Genomic DNA, 21,852 nt, shown 5'->3' on the forward strand with positions numbered 1-21,852 from the left:
ATAATAATAATGGCAACACGATGGTGTAATGGTTTGCACTGTCGCCTCACAGGAAGAAGGTTCTGGTTTCGAGCCCAGTGGTCGACGGGGGCCTTTCTGTGTGGAGTTTGCATGTTCTCCCTGTGTCTGTGTGGTTTTCTCCACGTGCTCTGGTTTCCCCCACAGTCCAAAGACATGCAGGTTAGGCTAACTGATGGCTCTAAATTGACCGTAGGTGTGAATGTGAGTGTGAATGGTTGTTTGTCTCTGTGTCAGCCCTGCGATGACCTGGCAGCTTGTCCAGGATGTACCCCGCCTCTCACCCATAGTCATCTGCGATAGGCTCCAGCTTGCCTGCATCCGTGCACAGGATAAGCAGTTACAGATAATGGATGGATAATAATAATAATAATAATAATGCTTGGTGTTTGTCAGGACAGTTTGACCAGTGTATCTTTATACCAGTAATTTTTGATTGGTTAGATTGGTCTGTTGATTAATTTTCGATAACAGCAGCCCTGACAATAGTTCCAGCTGCTAGGCTTATAGCAATTCCCCCATTCCAAATGTCATAATTTCTATAGTAACAACTTACAAAGGGATTTCTATAGTGGACACCATGGAAAACTCAGTACTTAGTGTATTGAATTTTATCTTGAATGCCATGGGGGAAGCCATAGCCTATTGGTTAGAGAAGCAGCTTTGGGACCAAAAGGTCACCAGGTCGACCAACAGGAATGGCTGAAGTGCCTTTGAGCAAGGCACCTTTCCCCCAACTGCTCCCCAGGCTGCTCTGGGTATGTTGTATGTTGTTCTGGATAAGGACGTCTGTTATGGAACGTCATGGACACTCCATCCAGCCATTGTTTATACTGCTTATCTGTCAGAGTACTGGGGGAAGCTGACTTCAGGTAAGAGGTGGAATACATCCTGAGCAGATTGCCAATCTATCACAGGGCTAACACAGAAATGAACAACCATTCACTCTCACATACAGTGGGGCAAAAAAGTATTTAGGCTACATCCACACGACAACGGCAACGAGATGTTATTTAAAAATATATCGCGTCCAAATGGGCAACGATCAGTAAAATATCAGGTCCATATGGCAACGCAATGCTTGCTGAAAATGATGCAATACACATGCCACATCTCTAGGGGCGCTGTAAGACGGTCCCTTTGGAGACACCAGAACAATAGAAGAAGTAAGGACGCATGCGCATAAACTATTATGCGCGAGACTTCATATTAGCCACAAAGTCAGGAAAATCTGTTCGTAAAATTACATTATAATGACCAAATACAATGAAAAGTATTTTTCCAGTCTCACCTGTGAAAAGTAATCCCATGTGATCTCGTTTGGACGGCAAACCTGTTGGTACAGTTAAACGCAGCTAATCTTTATTCTCCGCTTTGACCTATCCAATATGGCGGCGAGGATGACGTATGATTCTACGCGGAAGGCGGCATCTTTAATGGTCCGGAATAAATTGAATGCTACACGTTGATGGATTAATTTGTTGTTTCTCACCTGTGAAATGTAATCCCATGTGATCTCGTTTGGACGGTAAACCTGTTGGTACATTTAAACGCAGCACATGAATCTTTATTCTCCGCTTTGACCTATCCAATATGGTGGCGAGGATGACATATGATTCTACGTGGAAGGCGGCGTCTTTAATGGTCCGGAATAAATTGAATGCTACACGTTGATGGATTAATTTGCTCTTCTACGCCCTTTTTGAGGAATGTATTGTAGGACTAAAACCAACATCTGAAGAGGTGAGATCGCTCCTTTTTTTCCCTATTTTTGCTGGCGGGATTGACTCTGCCCTAAGGCCAGAGTCTCTCTCTCTCTCTCTCTTTCTCTCACTTTGCACCATTACACAATAAATATTCACAGTGAAAATATTTTGTAAGCGCGTTTCATGAACCAAGTTATAGGATTTGTTGACAACTCGCATCGAGTTCGTTACACTTCTACCCGGCGTGAAGCACTCACAGTCATGTGGTTGTGATGTCATCGTAGAACAAATCCGTTCTACTCATCCAGACGACTTCACAATGGCAACGTTGCCAGATCTTTCCACTCTGGAACCCGTTCTCAAAAAGATTGCGTTTTGGGCACCCAAAACGCCGGTGCCGTGTGGACGCCAGGCCTAAACAATAAGCAATTGTATCGGAGTCACCTGAATCCGTTGCCGTGTGGACAGGGTCTTAGTCAGTCACCAATTATGCAAGTTCTCCCGCTTAAAAACATGAGAGAGGCCTGTAATTTTCATCATAGGTATGCCTCAACTATGAGAGACAAAATGAGAAAAAAAAATCCACAAAATCACATTGTCTGATTTTTAAAGAATTTATTTGCAAATTATGGTGGAAAATAAGTATTTGGTCAGTAACAAAAGTTCATCTCAATACTTTGTTATATACCCTTTGTTGGCAATGACAGAGGTCAAATGTTTTCTGTAAGTCTTCACAAGGTTTTCACACACTGTTGCTGGTATTTTGGCCCATTCCTCCATGCCAGATCTCCTCTAGAGCAGTGATGTTTTGGGGCTGTCGCTGGGCAACACAGACTTTCAACTCCCTCCAAAGATTTTCTATGGGGTTGAGATCTGGAGACTGGCTAGACCACTCCAGGACCTTGAAATGCTTCTTATGAAGCCACTCCTTCGTTGCGCGGGCGATGTGTTTGGGATCATTGCCATGCTGAAAGACCCAGCCACGTTTCATATTCAATGCCCTTGCTGATGGAAGGAGGTTTTCACTCAAAATCTCACAATACATGGTCCCATTCATTCTTTCCTTTACACGGATCAGTCGTCCTGGTCTCTTTGCAGAAAAACAGCCCCAAAGCATGATGTTTCCACCCCCATGCTTCACAGTAGGTATGGTGTTCTTTGGATGCAACTCAGCATTCTTTCTCCTCCAAACACAACAAGTTGAGTTTTTACCAAAACGTTCTATTTTGGTTTCATCTGACATTCTCCCAATCCTCTTCTGGATCATTCAAATGCTCTCTAGCAAACTTCAGACGGGCCTGGACATGTACGGGCTTAAGCAGGGGGACACGTCTGGCACTGCAGGATTTGAGTCCCTGGCGGCGTAGTGTGTTACTGATGGTAGCCTTTGTTACTTTGGTCCCAGCTGTCTGCAGATCATTCACTAGATCCCCCCGTGTGGTTCTGGGATTTTTGCTCACCATTCTTGTGATCATTTTGACCCCACGGGGTGAGATCTTGCGTGGAGCCCCAGATCGAGGGAGATTATCAGTGGTGTTGTATGTCTTCCATTTTCTAACAATTGCTCCCACAGTTGACTTCTTCACACCAAGCTGCTTACCTATTGCAGATTCAGTCTTCCCAGCCTGGTGCAGGTCTACAATTTTGTTTCTGGTGTCCTTTGACAGCTCTTTGGTCTTGGCCATAGTGGAGTTTGGAGTGTGACTGTTTGAGGTTGTGGACAGGTGTCTTTTATACTGATAACGAGTTCAAACAGGTGCCATTAATACAGGTAACAAGTGGAGGACAGAGGAGCCTCTTAAAGAAGTTGTTACAGGTCTGTGAGAGCCAGAAATCTTGCTTGTTTGTAGGTGACCAAATACTTATTTTACTGAGGAATTTATCAATTAATTCATTAAAAATCCTACAATGTGATTTCCTGGATTCTTTCCCCCCATTCTGTCTCTCATAGTTGAGGTATACCTATGATGAAAATTACAGGCCTCTCTCATCTTTTTAAGTGGGAGAACTTGCACAATTGGTGGCTGACTAAATACTTTTTTGCCCCACTGTCTGTACAATTTAGAATAGCCAGTCAACCTAATCTGCTTGTCTTTAGACTGTGGGAGGAAACTGGAGCACCCAAAGGGAAAACATGCAAACTTCACATTTGGCCACAAGGTTCGAACCAAGCAACTTCTTTCTATGAGATGATAATACTAACCGCTACACCAGAGTGCTGCCCCATGTAGGAATATAAAAATGTATATAATTGCTGATATGGTGAGGTTTTTTTTCTTCATATTATCTAGCATTTCTGCAAGTGTTTGGACGCGTACCAATTTTGGAAGTGTCTCCAGTGTTAACATTATAAAAGTCAGAGGTAAAATTATAACTTGAAGTTTTCCTAATACAGTACTCATCACACAGCAAGGGAAAAGGTAATTATGCATTTAAACCCAGTTAAATATCTTACTTTGAAATTTATTGCTCTCTTAAAGGAAACAGATGGTCACTCCTATTTGTAAAAGATGAAACAGGAAATGAGAGGCCTCGCTGTTGTAAATAAGCTAATATGCAGTACACATGCCAGTATATGGCAATAGTGCATGATACTGAATTGACCTGACAGACTGAATGAATTACGTGCTCAGTGTACAGATTTTTTTCTTTTCTTTTTTCTGCAAATGCAGTTAATAATCTCACTTTTTTTTTAACTGAGGAAAAAAAAAAGATTTTTCAGACTAGTTTATTGGCACATGGAGAGGGAATCCCTCCTGGAGTGAACAACAGCACACAGCCTCCATGTGTAATGTCTAGCAAGACTGCTGAACACTTGAGAACACTTGAGCATCAATCTTCACCAAATCATCAATAATCTGCCATCAGATGCTTTTCCTTCTGTCCTCCCTTCCCGCATGTTTCCAGTGGACTAAGTTTGATTTTGGTTTCATGTCTTCACAATACCCAATGTCAATATTTTAATAATGTTCTGATGTATCAATTGAGTAAATCTAAATGACTTTCATGAATCTGAAATGTTGAAATAAACCTGCTGATTTTTGTAAACTGATATTCTGAATGTAGAACAAATGCATTAGTTTGCATTTGTGATACAGCACCAGATGATTTGGTCAAGAGTCTTGTTTACCAGCATCTTGTCTACTGATGGTATTTACATGCATAAGGATGCTTACATAAAGGTTTATGCAATTGCATTAATGACTCTTCAACAGCACACAAAAGCACACAAATCCCTCCACCACAATAAGGTGGCAGTTCTAGGAGGGGCTTTCTAGGTTTGTGTGCTTGAATGATCCTAGGAGCTATGTTGTCAGGGGCATTACGCCCCTGTTAGGGTCTCCCAAGGCAGACAGGACCTAGGTGACAGGCCAGACCAAGAGCAGTTCACCAAAACCCATATGGATAAAAAAAAATCAAGGACCGTGACATCGCCTGGTATGGCGCAGCCGAGGCCCCGCCCTGGAGCCAGGCCCGGGGTTGAGGCTCATATACTAGTGCTTGGTGGCTGGGCCTTTGCCCACGCAGCCCGGCCGGGCTCAGCCCGAAGCAGTGACGTGGGCCCGACCTCCTGTGGGTTCACCACCCACAGAGGTAGCTGTAGGGGACTGGTGCAGTGTGGATTAGGTGGCAGTCGAAGGCAGGGCCCTCGACGACCTGATCCCTGAACACAGTGGCTAGCTGTTGGGACATGGAATGTCACTTTGCTGGGGGGGAAAGAACCTGAGCTTGTGCGGGAGGTTGAGAGGTACCGGCTAGAGATAGTCAGGCTCACCTCCATGCACAGCTTGGGATCCGGAACCCAGCTCCTCGAGAGGGGCTGGACTCTCCAATTCTCTGGAGTCACCCATGGTGAGTGACAGCAGGCTGGTGTGGGCTTGCTTATAGCTCCCCAGCTCAGCCGCCATGTGTTGGAGTTTACCCCAGTCAACGAGAGGGTCGCCTCTCTGCGCCTTTGGGTCGGGGAGAGGGTTCTTGCTGTCGTTTGTGCCTACGGGCCGAATAGCAGTATAGAGTATCCGGCCTTCTTGGAGTCCCTGGGAGAGGTACTGAGAGGTGCTCAGACTGGGGACTCCATTGTTCTACTGGGGGACTTCAACGCTCACGTGGGCGAAGACAGTGACACCTGGAGGGGTGTGATTGGGAGGAACGGCCTCCCCGATCTGAACCCTAGTGGTGTTTTTTTTTTATTGGACTTCTGTGCTAGTCATGGTTTGTCCATAACGAACACCATGTTCGAGCATAGGGGTGTCCATAAGTGCATGTGGCACCAGGACACCTTAGGTTGGAGGTCGATGATCGACTTTGTTGTCATTTCATCTGATGTCCGGCCCTATGTCTTGGACACTCGGGTGAAGAGAGGGGCCGAGCTGTCAACTGATCACCACCTGGTGGTGAGTTGGATCCGCTGGCAGAGGAGGAAGCTGGACAGACCTGGCAGGCCCAAACGTATGGTGAGGGTCTGCTGGGAACGTCTGGCCGAGCACTCTGTCAGGGAGGTCTTTAACTCTCATCTCTGGGAGAGCTTCTTCCAGCTTCCGAGGGAGGCGGGGGACATTGAGTCTGAGTGGACCATGTTCTCTACCTCCATTGTAGATGCAGTTGTTCAGAGCTGTGGCCGCAAGGTCTCCGGTGCCTGTCGTGGCGGGAATCCCCGAACCCGGTGGTGGACACCGGAAGTAAGGGACGCCGTCAAGCTGAAGAAGGAGTCCTATCAGGCCATGTTGGCCTCTGGGACTCCAGGGGTAGCTGACGGGTATCAGCAGGCTAGGCGTGCTGCAGCTCAGGCAGTTGTGGAAGCAAAAACTCAGAACCGGGAGGAGTTCGGTGAGGCCATGGAGGAGGACTATCGGTCAGCCTCGAAGAAATTCTGGCAAACTGTCCGGCGCCTCAGGAGGGGGAAGCAGTACTCTGCCAACACTGTTTACAGTGCAGGTGGGGAGCTGTTGACCTCGACTGGGGACATTGTCGGGCAGTGGAAGGAATACTTCGAGGATCTCCTCAATCCCACCGTCACGTCTTCCATTGAGGAAGCGGAGGTTGATGACTCAGAGGTGGACTCGTCCATTACCCAAGCCAAAGTCACTGAGGTGGTTTTCAAGCTCCTCGGTGGCAAGGCACCGGGGGTGGATGAGATCTGCCCCGAGTATCTCAAGTCTCTGGATATTGTGGGGCTGTCTTGGCCGACACGCCTCTTCAGCATCGCGTGGCAGTCGGGGACAGTGCCTCTGGAGTGGCAGACTGGGGTGATGTTCCCTCTTTTTAAGAAAGGGGACCGGAGAGTGTGCTCCAATTATAGGGGAATCACACTTCTCAGCCTTCCCGGGAAGGTTTACTCCAGGGTACTGGAGAGGAGAATTCGGCCAATAGTCGAACCTCGGATCCAGGAGGAACAATGCGGTTTTCGTCCTGGTCGTGGAACACTGGACCAGCTCTATACCCTTCATAGGGTGCTTGAGGGTTCATGGAAGTTTGCCCAACCAGTCCACATGTGCTTTGTGGATCTGGAGAAGGCATTCGACTGTGTCCCTCATGGTATTCTGTGGGGGGTGCTTCAGGAGTATGGGGTTTGGGGCTCTTTACTAAGGGCTGTCTGGTCCCTGTACAAACGGAGCAGGAGTCTGGTTCGCATTGCTGGCAGTAAGTCAGACCTGTTCCCAGTGCATGTTGGACTCTGGAAGGGCTGCCCTTTGTCACCAGTTCTGTTCATAATTTTTATGGACAGAATTTCTAGGCACAGCCAGGGGCCGGAAGGAATCCTGTTTGGGAACCACAAGATTTCATCTCTGCTTTTTGCAGATGATGTTGTCCTGTTGGCTTCTTCAAACCAGGACCTTCAGCATGCACTGGGGCGGTTTGCAGTCGAGTGTGAAGTGGCTGGGATGAGAATCAGCACCTCCAAGTCCGAGGCCATGGTTCTTGACCGGAAAAGGGTGGCTTGCCCTCTCCAGGTTGGTGGAGAAGTCCTGCCTCAAGTGGAAGAGTTTAAGTATCTTGGGATCTTGTTCATGAGTGAGGGAAGGATAGAGCGTGAGATTGACAGGCGGATTGGTGCAGCCTCCGCAGTGATGCAGTCGCTTTACTGGTCCGTCGTGGTGAAGAAGGAGCTGAGCCAAAAGGTGAGGCTCTCAATTTACTGGTCAATCTACGTTCCGACTCTCACCTATGGTCATGAGCTTTGGGTAATGACCAAAAGAACAAGATCGCAGATAGAAGCGGCTGAAATGAGTTTCCTTCGCAGATGTGGCTGGGCGCTCCCTTAGAGATAGGGTGAGAAGCACAGTCATTCGGGAGGAGCTCAGAGTAGAGCCGCTGCTCCTCCACATCAAGAGGAATCAGCTGAGGTGGCTCGGGCATCTCTTTTGGATGCCTCCTGGACGCCTCCCTGGGGAGGTGTTCCAGGCACGTCCCCCTGGGAGGAAGCCCCGGGGAAGCCCCAGGACACGCTGGAGGGACTATGTCTCTCGGCTGGCCTGGGAACACCTCGGTGTTCTTCCTGAGGAGCTGGCCGAGGTGTCTGGGGAAAGGGAAGTTTGGGCTTCCATGCTCAGACTGCTGCCTCTGCGACCCGGCCCCGGATAAAGCGGATGAAGATGAGACAAGACTCTTCAACAGCAGGTGGTGGGATGTCATGCCTAATACAATTAAAAGAAGCAAATATACATAATGCAATAATGTAACTATTTTTTATTCAAGCTTCAATATTCTACAATGGGGCGGCACAGTGGTGTAGTGGTTAGCACTGTTGCCTCACAGCAAGAAGGTGTGAATGTGAGTGTGAATGGTTGTTTGTCTCTGTGTTAGCCCTGTGATGACCTGGTGGCTTGTCCAGGGTGTACCCTGCCTCTCGCCCATAGTCAGCTGGGATAGGCTCCAGCTTGCCTGTGACCCTGTAGGACAGGATAAGCGGCAACAGATAATGGATGGATGGGACATTCTTTTTCAAGGAACTTATAGCTGCAATGATGAATGTCATAGCCATCCATGGCCAACATCCCAAAAGAGCAAATTGGTCATGCTCTGTGGGTGGGAGGGATTGATGCTGACCAATCATGGGTGTCTGTGAACTCATGTATGCAGAAGTGAGTAGAATGCAATTTCTTCCAAGTGTGGAACAATTTCTTGCATGAGCAATGTTGTGAAGAAAAAAAAATGCAGTGGCTGGCTTCATGTGTTTTGAAGGATGATAACCTTCACCTTCCTCAGTTGTGTAATATGAGTGAGCTTGCTAGTGTGTGGTCAAATGGCCAAATTGGAAGAAAATCCAATTTAAAAGAAAGAAAGAATAAGTAAGAAAGCTTAATGCAGCAAGAAACAATGAGGTGATTTTAAAAAGATCAGAAAGAAATTATCTGGAACTGCATTAAGAGTAGGGTGAAGTTTGCCAAAAAAGTTATGTACAATTCTGACCATGAACTTGTGCATCATCTTCTTGAGCAAGGAGCTATATTAAGTCCAGTGCCACTGACTGTATAGTATGTTGTAACTACAATATACCATTAAAATGCATTTAAATAAGCCCCTCCCCCCCAAAAAAAAAACTATTCAGTGGGGGAACAGCACCTCAAAACCAAAAACTGTACAGAGATAAGTTCAATCAACCAAGCAGTTCAGTTGAATCATCCATCCATTCCATTATCTGTTGCTGCTTATCCTGTCCTACAGGGTCGCAGGTAAGCTGGAGCCTATCCCAGCTAACTATGGACGAGAGGCGGGGTACACCCTGGACAAGTCGCCAGATCATCACAGGGCTAACACATAGACACAGATAACCAATCACACTCACACCTACAGTCAATTTAGAGCCACCAATTAGCCTAACATGCATGTCTTTGGACTGTGGGGGAAACCGGAGTACGTGGAGGAAACCCACGCAGACATGGGGAGAGCATGCAAACTCCATACAGAAAGGCCCTCACCGGCTGCTGGGATTGAACCCAGGATCTTCTTGACAGTGCTAACCACTACACCACCGTGCCACCCCCAGTTTAAACATATGTATTACAATTCAATTTAAGGATGTGTGTCACCCTAAATAAAGAACAAAAAGGAAAATATATGAGTCACAAATAACTATAGGTTCATATCTTTGATCAGTATGACAATGGTCTGCATTATCCTTTTGCCACATCTGGCATTTCAAAATTTGACAGCACAGTGCCCTCCACAATTATTGGCACCCCTTGTAAAGAATACTGAGAAGGCTGAGGAAAAAAAAATCTACCTTTTGGTGAAGTAGCTTCATTTCACAATAAATAAATATATAAAGAATCAATCCATGCTTCAATTGAAAGAAATTTATTCTGAGAAAACCAAATCCCTCATCAAGAAATAATTATTTTCAACAAAAATACATGTACTACTATTATCAGCACCTCTGGAAATTATAGTAAACACAATGTAACTGAGGCATGTTTTCCATTTAAATTGTACATTTTTGAGTTGATTGGAGTGTGGAGGAACTTTCAAGCTGTAGTCCATGACTTCCTGATTAACTGGTACAAGTATGAAGTTACACAGAGGCCAAATTTGCTTTGTCATTGATCAACATAGGAAAGATGTTTCCTATGTTGACCATTCCTACACACAAACCAAATGATGGAGAAGTGTGTTGACCTTCATAAGTCAGGGAATGTGATTGCTTATATGCAGTGAATATGGATAGGATAATTATCATAATTCAGAGTAAAACTAAACTACATAACCAAGAATGTTGTCTGGGCTAAAAAACAATGTTTCATATCTTTTCCTCTTTTAATTGCTCTTAAATGTTACCATCTGCCAAGATGATGATTGCTGAAAATGTCTCCATTTTTACTTCACACTGAGAGAGAAAAGATGAATACCTGTGTTAAACTGTCTTAACTTTACAAAAAGAGAAAGTGTGGAGCATGCTTGGAGAACTATTCTGAATTTAACTGTGCTCATTTTGGAAGTTTCTTGTTGCTGAGAAACTTTCAGTCCTACAATGATAAAAAGGCTTCTGTTAACCTGGTATTGTGCATGTGCACTATTATTAATACAACAGGCAGCATGATTTTATCCATTGCAAACCAAAAGAAAGAACTCACATGTCTATTCGATATGAAAACACATTGTAGCATCCACATCACAACCACTTCAATCTTCATAATGTGAAAACGTGATCTTCAGTGGTGCTCAAGATTTGTTCTTGCAATGAAATTCTGTGCTCAGTGGTGTGCACAGATACTGTAGACACGAGGTGGTGCTCAAGCACCTGCCCCTCTGCCCTCTGTCCAAAAAAGTGCCCTTTTGAATTTTTTTTTTTACAGTTTACTGAGGCCAATGTCGACATGATCTTTTAGAAAAGCCGCGGCATTAAAAGCATGTGTGAAAATAATGTCCCGATGTGTGCCCCCTCCGCACACACACCGGACCTCTGTCTCTCTTGCTCTGCCACGTGAACAAGCGTGCAATGCACTCAATGTGAGGTTGCAGCAGCATAGCGTCCTGGAAGCCACGGCCTTGTCGTAGCGCAGACAACACATCGGGCAGTCAGTCAGTCAGCTCTTCCCCTGCCCCACCAGCCAGGTAACACATGAATCGAGTGAAAATGCATTGTTTGCCCTCTAAGCCCAAGCTGTAATTATTTTGTCGTGAAATAGCCCATCGCATACAGAAACAACTGCACATAAGTATTATATTTTTTGCTAGACCATTTTCAGATTTAGGAAAACAAAAATGTCTTTTTCTATTTTGTTCAACTAGAGATTCCTGGCAAAGCCAAAAAGCCTTGATGTAATAAATTAACATTAAGTGGTTGTTTTACACCTTTAAAAACTAAAACGGGTCAGTGGCGACCCGAACACAAGAGGAGGGTTAAATCTCAGACTTTTATAATAAGGTGTTCCACATGCGCAAAAAAGTGCCCTTTTTCCCCCCCAGAGCACTTGCCCCCCAAAATGTCTGTGCACACCACTGTCTGTACTGATGTTTTTAGTTATTTCATTCACATCTAGGTCTACATTACTCGAAGATGGCAGTGGGATTTAGTCCTAGCTAGTCTCTACCTAAAGGAGACAATGCAGCAGCATGCTCATCCTTTAATCGATCCAAGTTTGGTCCCGCTATATCTATACACTCTGCTCAAACAGAACAGCTTCCAAAGTTTCGACTGTCATGCTTATAGACCCTTTTCAGTCACGTGACCTTCGTAAACGCGACCGCCATTTTGGACATGTAGTGGACTTCGGCTCGAATCGGTTTGAATGCGAGGAAGGCGGCAAATGAAAAACATAAAAGAAAAAGGAGCGAGATGCAGAAAACACTTTCACTATCCAGCGACGTAGGGCATTTACAGGGTGAGCAGAGGGAGAGGTATTTGCAAAAATTGAGGTTAGCAGGCTTAGAGAACAACGTTTACCTGCTTCCACCAGGATTGTTCACTGACGTACGGAAGTACACGAAGCCCTCGTCTTTACCTGACTTTGGCCCACATGATCTGTATACCTATGTCATTAAAAACCCATCGCCATACACAGGTATTGATCTGAAAGCGTATAAGAGTTTGGATGCCTACAAATATTTTGTGTAAGGCTGGGTAACATGCCTACATCAGTGGGTCGTCCCTGGAGCCAGTGGTCGCCATCTTATTACAGCTAAGGTTTGTTCATATTTTCATTTACTTTCGGTCCTCAGGATAAACAAAATGTCATTAAATGTCATTGAAATAACTTCTTAGTCTGTTGAGACATGGCCCGTTATAAATTTGCTGTTACCAGGCAATGACCAAGAACTGTATTATTAGGGTCGGTGTCTGTGTTGTAGCAGTGTACTAGCAGCTAGCTGTTAGCACTAGCTAATGTCAACAACATAGTAGCTAGTATGTTACTGTAGCAATGTTTACGTTCAGTCATTTGGATGACTGTTAAAACCTTTCAGTCTCAAGTTTTTCCTTTACTGTATTTACTAGTTTACTGTAATTATGATCCGGCAGCTATTTACACTGGATCCAGTGTAAATAGCTGCCGGAGCCAATGTCCGAGGTTCCGGAGCACGCTCCGGCTTGCTCCCCCTCAAATTAAGCCCTGTACAGGTAAATAGCTGCCGGAGCCAATGTCCAAGGTTCCGGAGCACGCTCCGGCTTGCTCCGCCTCAAATTAAGCCCTGTACAGGTAAATAGCTGCCGGAGCCAACGTCCGAGGTTCCGGAGCGTGCTCCGGCTTGCTCCCCCTCAAATTAAGCCCCGTACAGGGCTTAATTTGAGGGGGAGCAAGCCGGAGCGCGCTCCTGAACCTTGGACGTTGGCTCCAGCAGCTATTTACACTGGATCCGGTGTAAATAGCTGCCAGATCATAATTACAGTAAACTAGTAAATACAGTAAAGGAAAAACTTGAGACTGAAAGGTTTTAACAGTCATCCAAATGACTGAACGTAAACATTGCTACAGTAACATACTAGCTACTATGTTGTTGACATTAGCTAGTCAACAATAGCTACTACAGAAGAACAAAGAGGTTACAATGGGTTATTTTAACCTATTTGGTTACACACTCGCCGCCACAGAATGTTAACAGCAATGTAATGCCTTTTCTGGATAATTTTATTCGTCTTACCTCCAACAAAGTGGTCACTACACAAGCGTTGGTATGCCGAGGGCTGCCAATCTTTCCTGTTAATGGCCGCTATCCATCTTCTCTGTCGGGATCCGATAAAATGATAAACCTTGCCTTGTTTGTTGATGGTTACTACATCCAGGTGTACAACAATATAGTGGCATGATGGAAGTCTTGCTGAAAGTAAAAACTTTCTTTGCTGCCGTTCCTCAATGTTGGCTGTGGTAAACTACTGGTAGTACATGTCCAAAATGGCGGCCGCGTTTGTCGTGATGTCACATGAAAAGGGTCTATACCACCCTCAACATCTTTCTATTCATCATCTTGTAACTAGCTGAGCTGAGCTGAGCCAAGCCTTTGCCATAGCTCAGAGCAATTATGTCATATAGTTTCATTGCATTCTGGAATGTTATATCCAACATCCATGGTCTCCACTACTATGCTGGATTTCTCATTAATCCGACATTGAATATGGCTTGAAAACAATGAGTGCAAAAGCAAGCTCTTTTGTTTTGAGGAGCAAACAGTGAAACCTGGCTGTTATCCCTTATTATTTGATGTTTCACCCTTTTAATTATCATTATAACTATGCTAGCAATATCTCCATGTCACTTCAGTATGAAACACAACCACTACCTTCTCACAGGAATAACAAAAAATACAGCACCAAGTAACAAATTAACATAATAAGTTTTCAGCACATCACAAATACACTCAAATAAAACACATCTAATGGGTTCCAAGATGATTTCTTTCAATTGTGCAGCTTATTCTTTCTTTACCATCTTCTTCTTCATCCCATATAATCCCATCAAGGGGGGTCGGGTTTCCATATAGCCACTCTCCGTTTTTGTCTATCACTCACCCAGGTCAGGTCAATCTGTTGAGAATCCTCTTTGATGAGATCCCCTGATCTTTTCTTTGGGTGTCCTCTGGATCTCTTCCCAATCTCTGTTCTTTCTGCTACCCATCTAATTATTTGTGATTGATCTTTCCTCTTTAATAATAATAATAATAATAATAATAATAGTAATCCATCCGGGCGGCACGGTGGTGTAGTTGTTAGCGCTGTCGCCTCACAGCAAGAAGGTCTGGGTTCGAGCCCCGTGGCCAATGAGGGCCTTTCTGTGCAGAGTTTGCATGTTCTCCCCATGTCCGCGTGGGTTTCCTCTGGGTGCTCCGTTTTCCCCCACAGTCCAAAGACATGCAGGTTAGGTTAACTGGTGACTCTAAATTGACCGTAGGTGTCAATGTGAATGGTTGTCTGTGTCTATCGCTACGCTCACACTGCAAGGCTTAGTGCTCAATTCCGATTTTTTTGTGAAATCCGATTTTTTTGTGAGGTCGTTCACATTAACAAATATATGCGACTTGTATGTGATCCTCAGTATGAACGAAAAGCGACCTAAAAGTGTTCCGCATGCACATTGCAGGATACGACGATGTCACACGCAGTGAGCATGGCCAGTGTTTACGGAAGTAAAACCGCCCGGTTGCGGTATGACCCATCCAATCTAGCTTGAATAGCTGTATCCCCCCAAATGGAAATCAGCTCCCTAACCTCTGCGTCCTTCCATTGAGAAGATTCAGAACCTTCACAGCCCGAAGCATCCCTCGCATTGATGTCATGCGCAGGGGCGCAGATACGTTTTTTGAACTGGGGGGGGGACAAAAAACTGGGAGGGACAAAGCTGCCAGCAAACCAACCCCAACCCCGATATGCCTGTCAAACTTGTTAGTAACCATAGCAACCAAGCTCGAGCTCGCAACCTGTGCAGTCTGCGCAGCTCAACCAACCGAATATCAGTCTTTGTTTTGTTTTATGTGAGTTGTTGCAACTATGTATACACTGCTGTGCACCTCAATAAACCGAATGGTAATTAGTCTTTTGATTTTTCCGTGAGGTTTGCCTTATGCAAAGAAAGACAGCATAGACGTTTTTTCCTCCCTATAAGTGGGGGGGACCAAACGAGGTGAATTTAAATCTGGGTGGGACGAGTCCCACCCTCTATCTGCGCCCGTGGTCATGCGCCATGTTGTTGTAACTTTTTTTGAGAGACCCGCCGCCTACTTCAGCGCAGAATAGTGACGTTTGTGGCTTGTTGATGACGTGTAAGTCGGATGAATGCAACCTGGCGGTTCAGACTGAAGTCGCATATGAAAAGAGCGGATAGGAATCGGAATTAGGACCACATATCCAAACGGCCTGGGTCGGATTTGAAAAAATCGGATCTGTGTCGTTCATATTGTCAATAAAAGATCGGATACAGGTCACATATGGGCGAAAAGATCGGATTTGAGTCACTTCAGCCTGCAGTGTGAACGTAGCCTAAGTGTCAGCCCTGTGATGACCTGGCAACTTGTCCAGGGTGTATCCTGCCTTTCGCCCGTAGTCAGCTGGGATAGGCTCCAGCTTGCCTGCGACCCTGTAGAACAGGATAAAGTGGCTAGAGATAATGAGATGAGAATCCCTCCATCCATAACTGCTTATCCTGTACAGGGTCGCAGGCAGGCTGGAGTCAATTCCAGCTGACGATGGGCGAGAGGAAGTGTACATCCTGGACAAGTCGCCGGATCATTGCAGGGCTGACACACAGAGACAAACAACCATTCACACCTACGGTCAATTTGGAGTCACTGATTAGCCTAACCTGCATGGCTTTGGATGGTGGGGGAAACCAGAGCACCCGGAGGAAACCCATGCAGACACAGGAAGAACATGCAAACTCCACACAGAAAGGCTCCCGTTGGCCACTGGGCTCCAACCCAGAACCTTCTTGCTGTGAGGCAACAGTGCTAACCACTACACCACCGTGCCGCATAATAATAATAATAATCAGCTACTCACCTGAAAATGTCCATTTCTACTGTTTGGGCAATAATTAAAAAAAAAGTGGACATCAACTGGAACTGTTACAAATTTGCCTGGAAGAGGATCCAAGTTTATTTTGCCCCCACATACAGATAGTAAGAGATGAGGAAAAAAATACCCAAAAACCCAAGTATCACTTTTGGTGAATCACAAGGGGGGAAGAAAACAACAACCTTTGGGTTTCTAAGTTTCCAAAACTAGCATCAGACACCACCTCCATGCCCACAGAGTATTTGGAAGGTATTCCAGAAAGAAAGTGAGAAAAAAAGCCTTTTCTGTCAGCTAACCACAAATGTAATTGCCTGAAGTTTGCAAATGCTACTACAACTTTAACTGGAATCATGTTCTATGGTCTGATGTGACAAAAATAGAGTTTTTTTTGTCAATAAACACTCAAGGTGGGTGTTAGGTTTTGATCTGTCTCTCCGTAAGAAGGTTGAATTAACAAAGCATGATCTAGGAATGTTGACCTCTGCTGCCTAAGAGGTTCTGCCTCATGGATATTCGAGAGATTCTGCTTCACAGATCAATCCAAGAAAAAACAATCATTGACACAGACACAGCTGCTCAGAGATGTTTCTCAGTTTATTGGAGGACAAACATGAGTACGTACAGTATATGTTCACATTCAAGAGTGTGTTGTAGCTGTGTGATTGGATGATGATGATTTAATTGATGAAGCTAAGTTGTCTATATATCACGGGTGATGAAGCATTATGTCACTGGTTTAGACTACACAACTGTATGAAAATAGAGAGACATTATGTATGTATGTATTACATCACCCGTCAGGATCATAGTCTCATGAAAAGAAGAAAGACATTTCTAGTCAATATAACCTTCATTAACCTTCCTCTGGTGTTAGCTTTCTGTTACTATCTCTGATGTTAATGGGTCGGTTTTGACCCGTGTCTTAAATCAGCCATAAAATACCCTAAAAACAATTATTTATCATCCAATTTGTTTCTTACCTCTTGGTTACCTTGTTAGGCTCCCTTGTCCATGAAAAGATTGGTTTTAATATTTTTGTTGTGGCCCCCTGGGCCTTTCTTTTAACAGCATACCCCTCGTTTTCAATATAAAAAAAGTGGTCAAATGAACCTCAAGAGAATAATGTAAACAAATAAAAGGTTGTTCTGTTACCTGACTATTACTGAGGGGTATTAGATCACATCTCTTAAATGTTCAAAAAATATATTTTAATTTTAATATTATCAACTATAGTCACATCTATGGTGTTTCGGGTCAATTTTGACCCATATATATTTACTTCAAGAAAAGGTCAAAAAACAAGTCTTTTTTTTTTTCTGTTGACTATCAGTGGCCTCATTGCTGGATCTGTACACTCCAGCAAGGAGAAGAACACCAATGTAGGCATCCAGGCATGCCCAGATTTTTATGCCATATTTGCCTGGCTTACTGTGCATGTATTGCCGGAATGGGCATTTTCCACGGAAAGGGAAAAAACGTTCATCTATTGTCACCTCTGCCCTGGGTTGAACATCAGTGGAAGGAGTTGCACCTATCTCTCCCAGACATCCCTGATGGGAGCAAGCTTGTCAGATTTTGCTCTGGTGTCTCTGTTGTCAAATCTGAGGACTCTCGATATCATTCGAAAGGTCTGAAGTGACATTGTTGCCCGGAAAATATTCCTGCCTGTCGATGCGTCCCAGAGACTATCAGTGGCCTCATTGCTGGATCTGTACACTCCAGCAAGGAGAAGAACACCAATGTAGGCATCCAGGCATTCCTCATCAATGTCATTCCACATGTTGCCATGGACTTTTTTTCCTTTAAGGTTTGTCATAGCAATTATGACTTTTTTTAGTGACAATGGCATAAACAGATCAAAACATGACTTGATGTCACTTTCTCTCATCACAGCAAACCTTGTGATCCCAGGGGTCATTTTGATGACATTTGCAGCAGCTGTCCTGCCATGTACGACAGGAGGTACTGAGCTCCAACAGATGTTGCCACTTTTGGATCTGAATGTTTCAGCAGGAGCAGCTTCAGCACCGGTGACCTCCTCATCAGACTGATCAGATGTGTCTGTGTCTTCCGGTTGATACACCACATCATCTTCCTCCTCAGAGACCTGCTTATCTCCATCGCTATACTGCTCTGTGTCCTCTGCCTCATTATCAGCAAAGATATGATCCAGAGCTTGGCTTACATTCAGTCCTCTTCTCATTGTTGCATGCTGTAAATTGGAGATGTGTACTCTGCAAGTCACCAACTCTAAACTCAATTGGCCTTACATGCCTGGACATGTCTGTCTTTGTTTGTTCTGTCAAACAGGCAAAGAGAAAAGCCCCTGACTGAAGCTCAAGTGGTTGGAGGAAGAGCTGGCTGTAGGCTGTTGGCTGACTGTGTGTTTATGATTTCAGTTTTGGCATTTATTATTGTTTTATAATCTTATATTTTAACTGGGTCGAAATTGACCCTAACAACACAAAGGTCACAATTTTCACCAGAGCATTTTATAATTTAGTAAAATTATTTTTTTGGATTTTATTTTGTTTAAATCAGGGCTGCCAACTTTTCGAAATTCCTTGGACGACGGCAAAATTTTTCCGCACACCATGTAGTAAGTGGGAATTTTGTATTCAGTTTGATATTCACTTGTCCCCCTGCATTCTGGTGTTTTGTTTGTGGGTCGTCCAGCTGGAGATGAACAATGGAGGGGGGGGTTGAGATTTTGGATTTAGTAGATGTTCCTGCATTCTGGTGGATTTTTGGAGTGGCCCGCTGTGCCATACCTGCATTCTTACACACCCTGACTTGCCAGGCCTTCAGCTTGTGGCCAACAAAAGCACCAAGTTTTGGCTTAAAAGCCCCCACACTAGAAAACTACAGATGACTGCCAATGTTCCTGTAGCCCTATAGACCTGTGTTTCAGATTTAAAGGCAAGTTCATGTTTGAAAATATTTCATCAGCTAAGCCTAAACACCTTCTGAATTGAATCTAAATGTTAAGTTTTTAATAACTGTTGCAAAAAATAAGATTGTCCCTCACTGACTATTCATTATGCATTTAAGGGCTTTCCCTACCACTGGGTTCAGCAGAAGATTGTCATGGGGAAAAATATCAACAGCAAAAGAACAAATAAAATGCTTAAACAGTAAGCAAAATGTGCATGTGCTACAAGAAACATTAAAATGATTAAGTTTGAACAGTATTGAAAAACAAAAAGCTGAACCTTGGCCATAGGTGGGAATGTGCACACAAAGTTGGGCTTAAAAATTTTGGTCATACTTAAATAAGCTATATTAATATATTTCTTATTAATTTATTTCTTATCTATGTTTCTTATTAGTAATAGAGCATTCGTCAGGGCCTGTTATCTGACAAATATTCTCTACCTGTCTTGCCCTCTTTGAAACCCTGTCTCCTCAGTATATTGTTCTCTGTCTTTTTTTAAATTATTCACAAGTTCAAGTTCTTTGATATTACAGGTGACCATGCTTTATTTACTTTAACTGAGCAATTACATACATCATAAATAATTAAAAATAAATACCCTGTAAATAAACAATATGTATGGTGGCTAATGGCTCTTCTTGCATTTGTAATATTATCTCTTACTTGCTTTATTTTACAACATTTCCAGTATGGCTTCAAATAAAGTCATAAAGTATGATAACATACAATAAACAAACTAAAAATGCGCCTTAATAAACGTGTACTAAGGAGGTGCTCTCCCATGTTGCTTGTTGGGGAAGATAGAGGCTGTGGCACGGCAGTAGGCCTATAATGATTTAGCATGCCTAGTACACAGCTCTCAATATGGCATTAAATATTCTCACAACACTTATAGGCTAAAACGATTAAGAAACTTTATATAAGTTCATAATTACGCCAGTAACACCACACATTGGCGTGCATATGTACAAACCTGTCTGAGACACCCGTCTTCAACTCGGATACCTTCTTCTCTCTCCTCTTCCTCTAAATTGACGGTAGGCAATTATCCAACTTCCAGCGAGTGCAGCATCATTAGATGTGACACCTACCATAGGGGAGTGTGTCCAGAAGGGAACACCTCTCTGCCTGTTTAGCCATGTGTAAGGCGTAATTGATCGATCGCAAGTGGTTGGCGCAATGCAATGGGTAGCCTAGATCAGATAGATAAACTAGATTTTTTCTAGCGTGAAAAATTAGAGGTATGGCGTGTGAACGTGTGAAGACAATCAAATGTGTGTGTCTCGCGCTCATTGCGTAAGAGTTGGCAGCCCAGTTTAAATAGAAGTTCCTGACAAAGTCAAAAAGTCTTGATGCAATAAACAAATTTATGTAGTACTTTTATGCATGCTAAACCTAAAAACGGGTTGGTGCCAACCCTAACACGAGAGGAAGGTTAAGCAGAGAGCAAAATCTCATCTCATTATCTCTAGCCGCTTTATCCTGTTCTACAGGGTCACAAGCTGGAGCCTATCCCAGCTGACTACGGGCGAAAGGCGGGGTACACCCTGAACAAGTCGCCAGGTCATCACAGGGCTGACACATAGACACAGACAACCATTCACACTCACATTCACACCTACAGTCAATTTAGAGTCACCAGTTAACCTAACCTGCATGTCTTTGGACTGTGGGGGAAACCGGAGCACCCAGAGGAAACCCACGCGGACACGGGGAGAACATGCAAACTCCGCACAGAAAGGCCCTCGCCGGCCACGGGGCTCAAACCCAGGACCTTCTTGCTGTGAGGCAACAGCGCTAACCACTACACCACCGTGTCGCCCAGAGAGCAAAATGTGTGAGCAAAGATAAATCTCAAGGATTTAACTAACCAAAACAAGTAGCAATCAGAACAGCCTGCCCTTTCCAGTGTCAAGAACAAGTAGCAAATCAGACCAGCCTGTTCCATTTTCAAACATGCCAAACAAATTATCTCTGTCAGTGGGTTTGGTGTAAAAAGGATGGATATAATGGGGGGAGGGGATCCAAACTGTAGAATATGGTGGAAGTTTTGTGATGTTTTGGGGCTTTTTTCCTCCAAAGGCCCTGGAAACCTTGTTAGGGTATATGGCATCATGGACTCCATGATATACCAGGACATTTTAAATCAAAATCTGGCTGCATCTGCCAGGAAACTAAAACTGGGTCATCATTGGACCTTCCAGCAAGACAACAATCTGAAGCAGATGTCCAAATCAACACAAAAATGGTTCAGTAACCACAGAATCCAGCTTATGCCATGGCCATCTCAGTCCTCTGACCTGAACCCCATTGAAAACTTGTGGGGTGAACTGAAGAGGAGAGTGCACAAGAGAGGGCTGAAGACCCTAGAAGATCTGGAGAGATTGTGTAAAGAGGAATGGTCTCAGATACCCTGCTCTGTATCTCCAACCTTATAGAAGAAGAAGACTCAGTGCTGTTTTATTGGCAAAGGGAGTTTGTACAAAGTATTAAATAATAGTGGCACATGTGTTTTTGGTAATTTTTTATTATTATTTATTTATTTTTTGATGAGGGATTTGTTTTTCTCTGAATAAATTTATTTCAATTAAATGATTTTTTCTCTCTTTTTTCAGTGTGAGTTGAAAGGATTTCACCAAAAGATGGATTTTTTTCTAACCCTTTTTTACTAAATCTTTACAAAGGGTGCCAATAATCATAGAGGGCACAGTATAATTTGTACCAGTCAAGTGCTAACCAGCTGATATAAAAAG

General features: G+C 44.0%; 1 pseudogene; it reads right to left on the reverse strand.

The window, feature by feature from the left end:
- LOC132889863 (uncharacterized) overlaps positions 1-18,106 on the reverse strand; it is a 35,966-nt pseudogene extending 17,860 nt beyond the window's left edge.
- Between the last annotated feature and the right edge of the window lie 3,746 nt (positions 18,107-21,852).

The sequence above is a fragment of the Neoarius graeffei genome, chromosome 8, assembly GCF_027579695.1.
Source record: "Neoarius graeffei isolate fNeoGra1 chromosome 8, fNeoGra1.pri, whole genome shotgun sequence".
NCBI classification, from domain to species: Eukaryota; Metazoa; Chordata; class Actinopteri; order Siluriformes; family Ariidae; genus Neoarius; species Neoarius graeffei.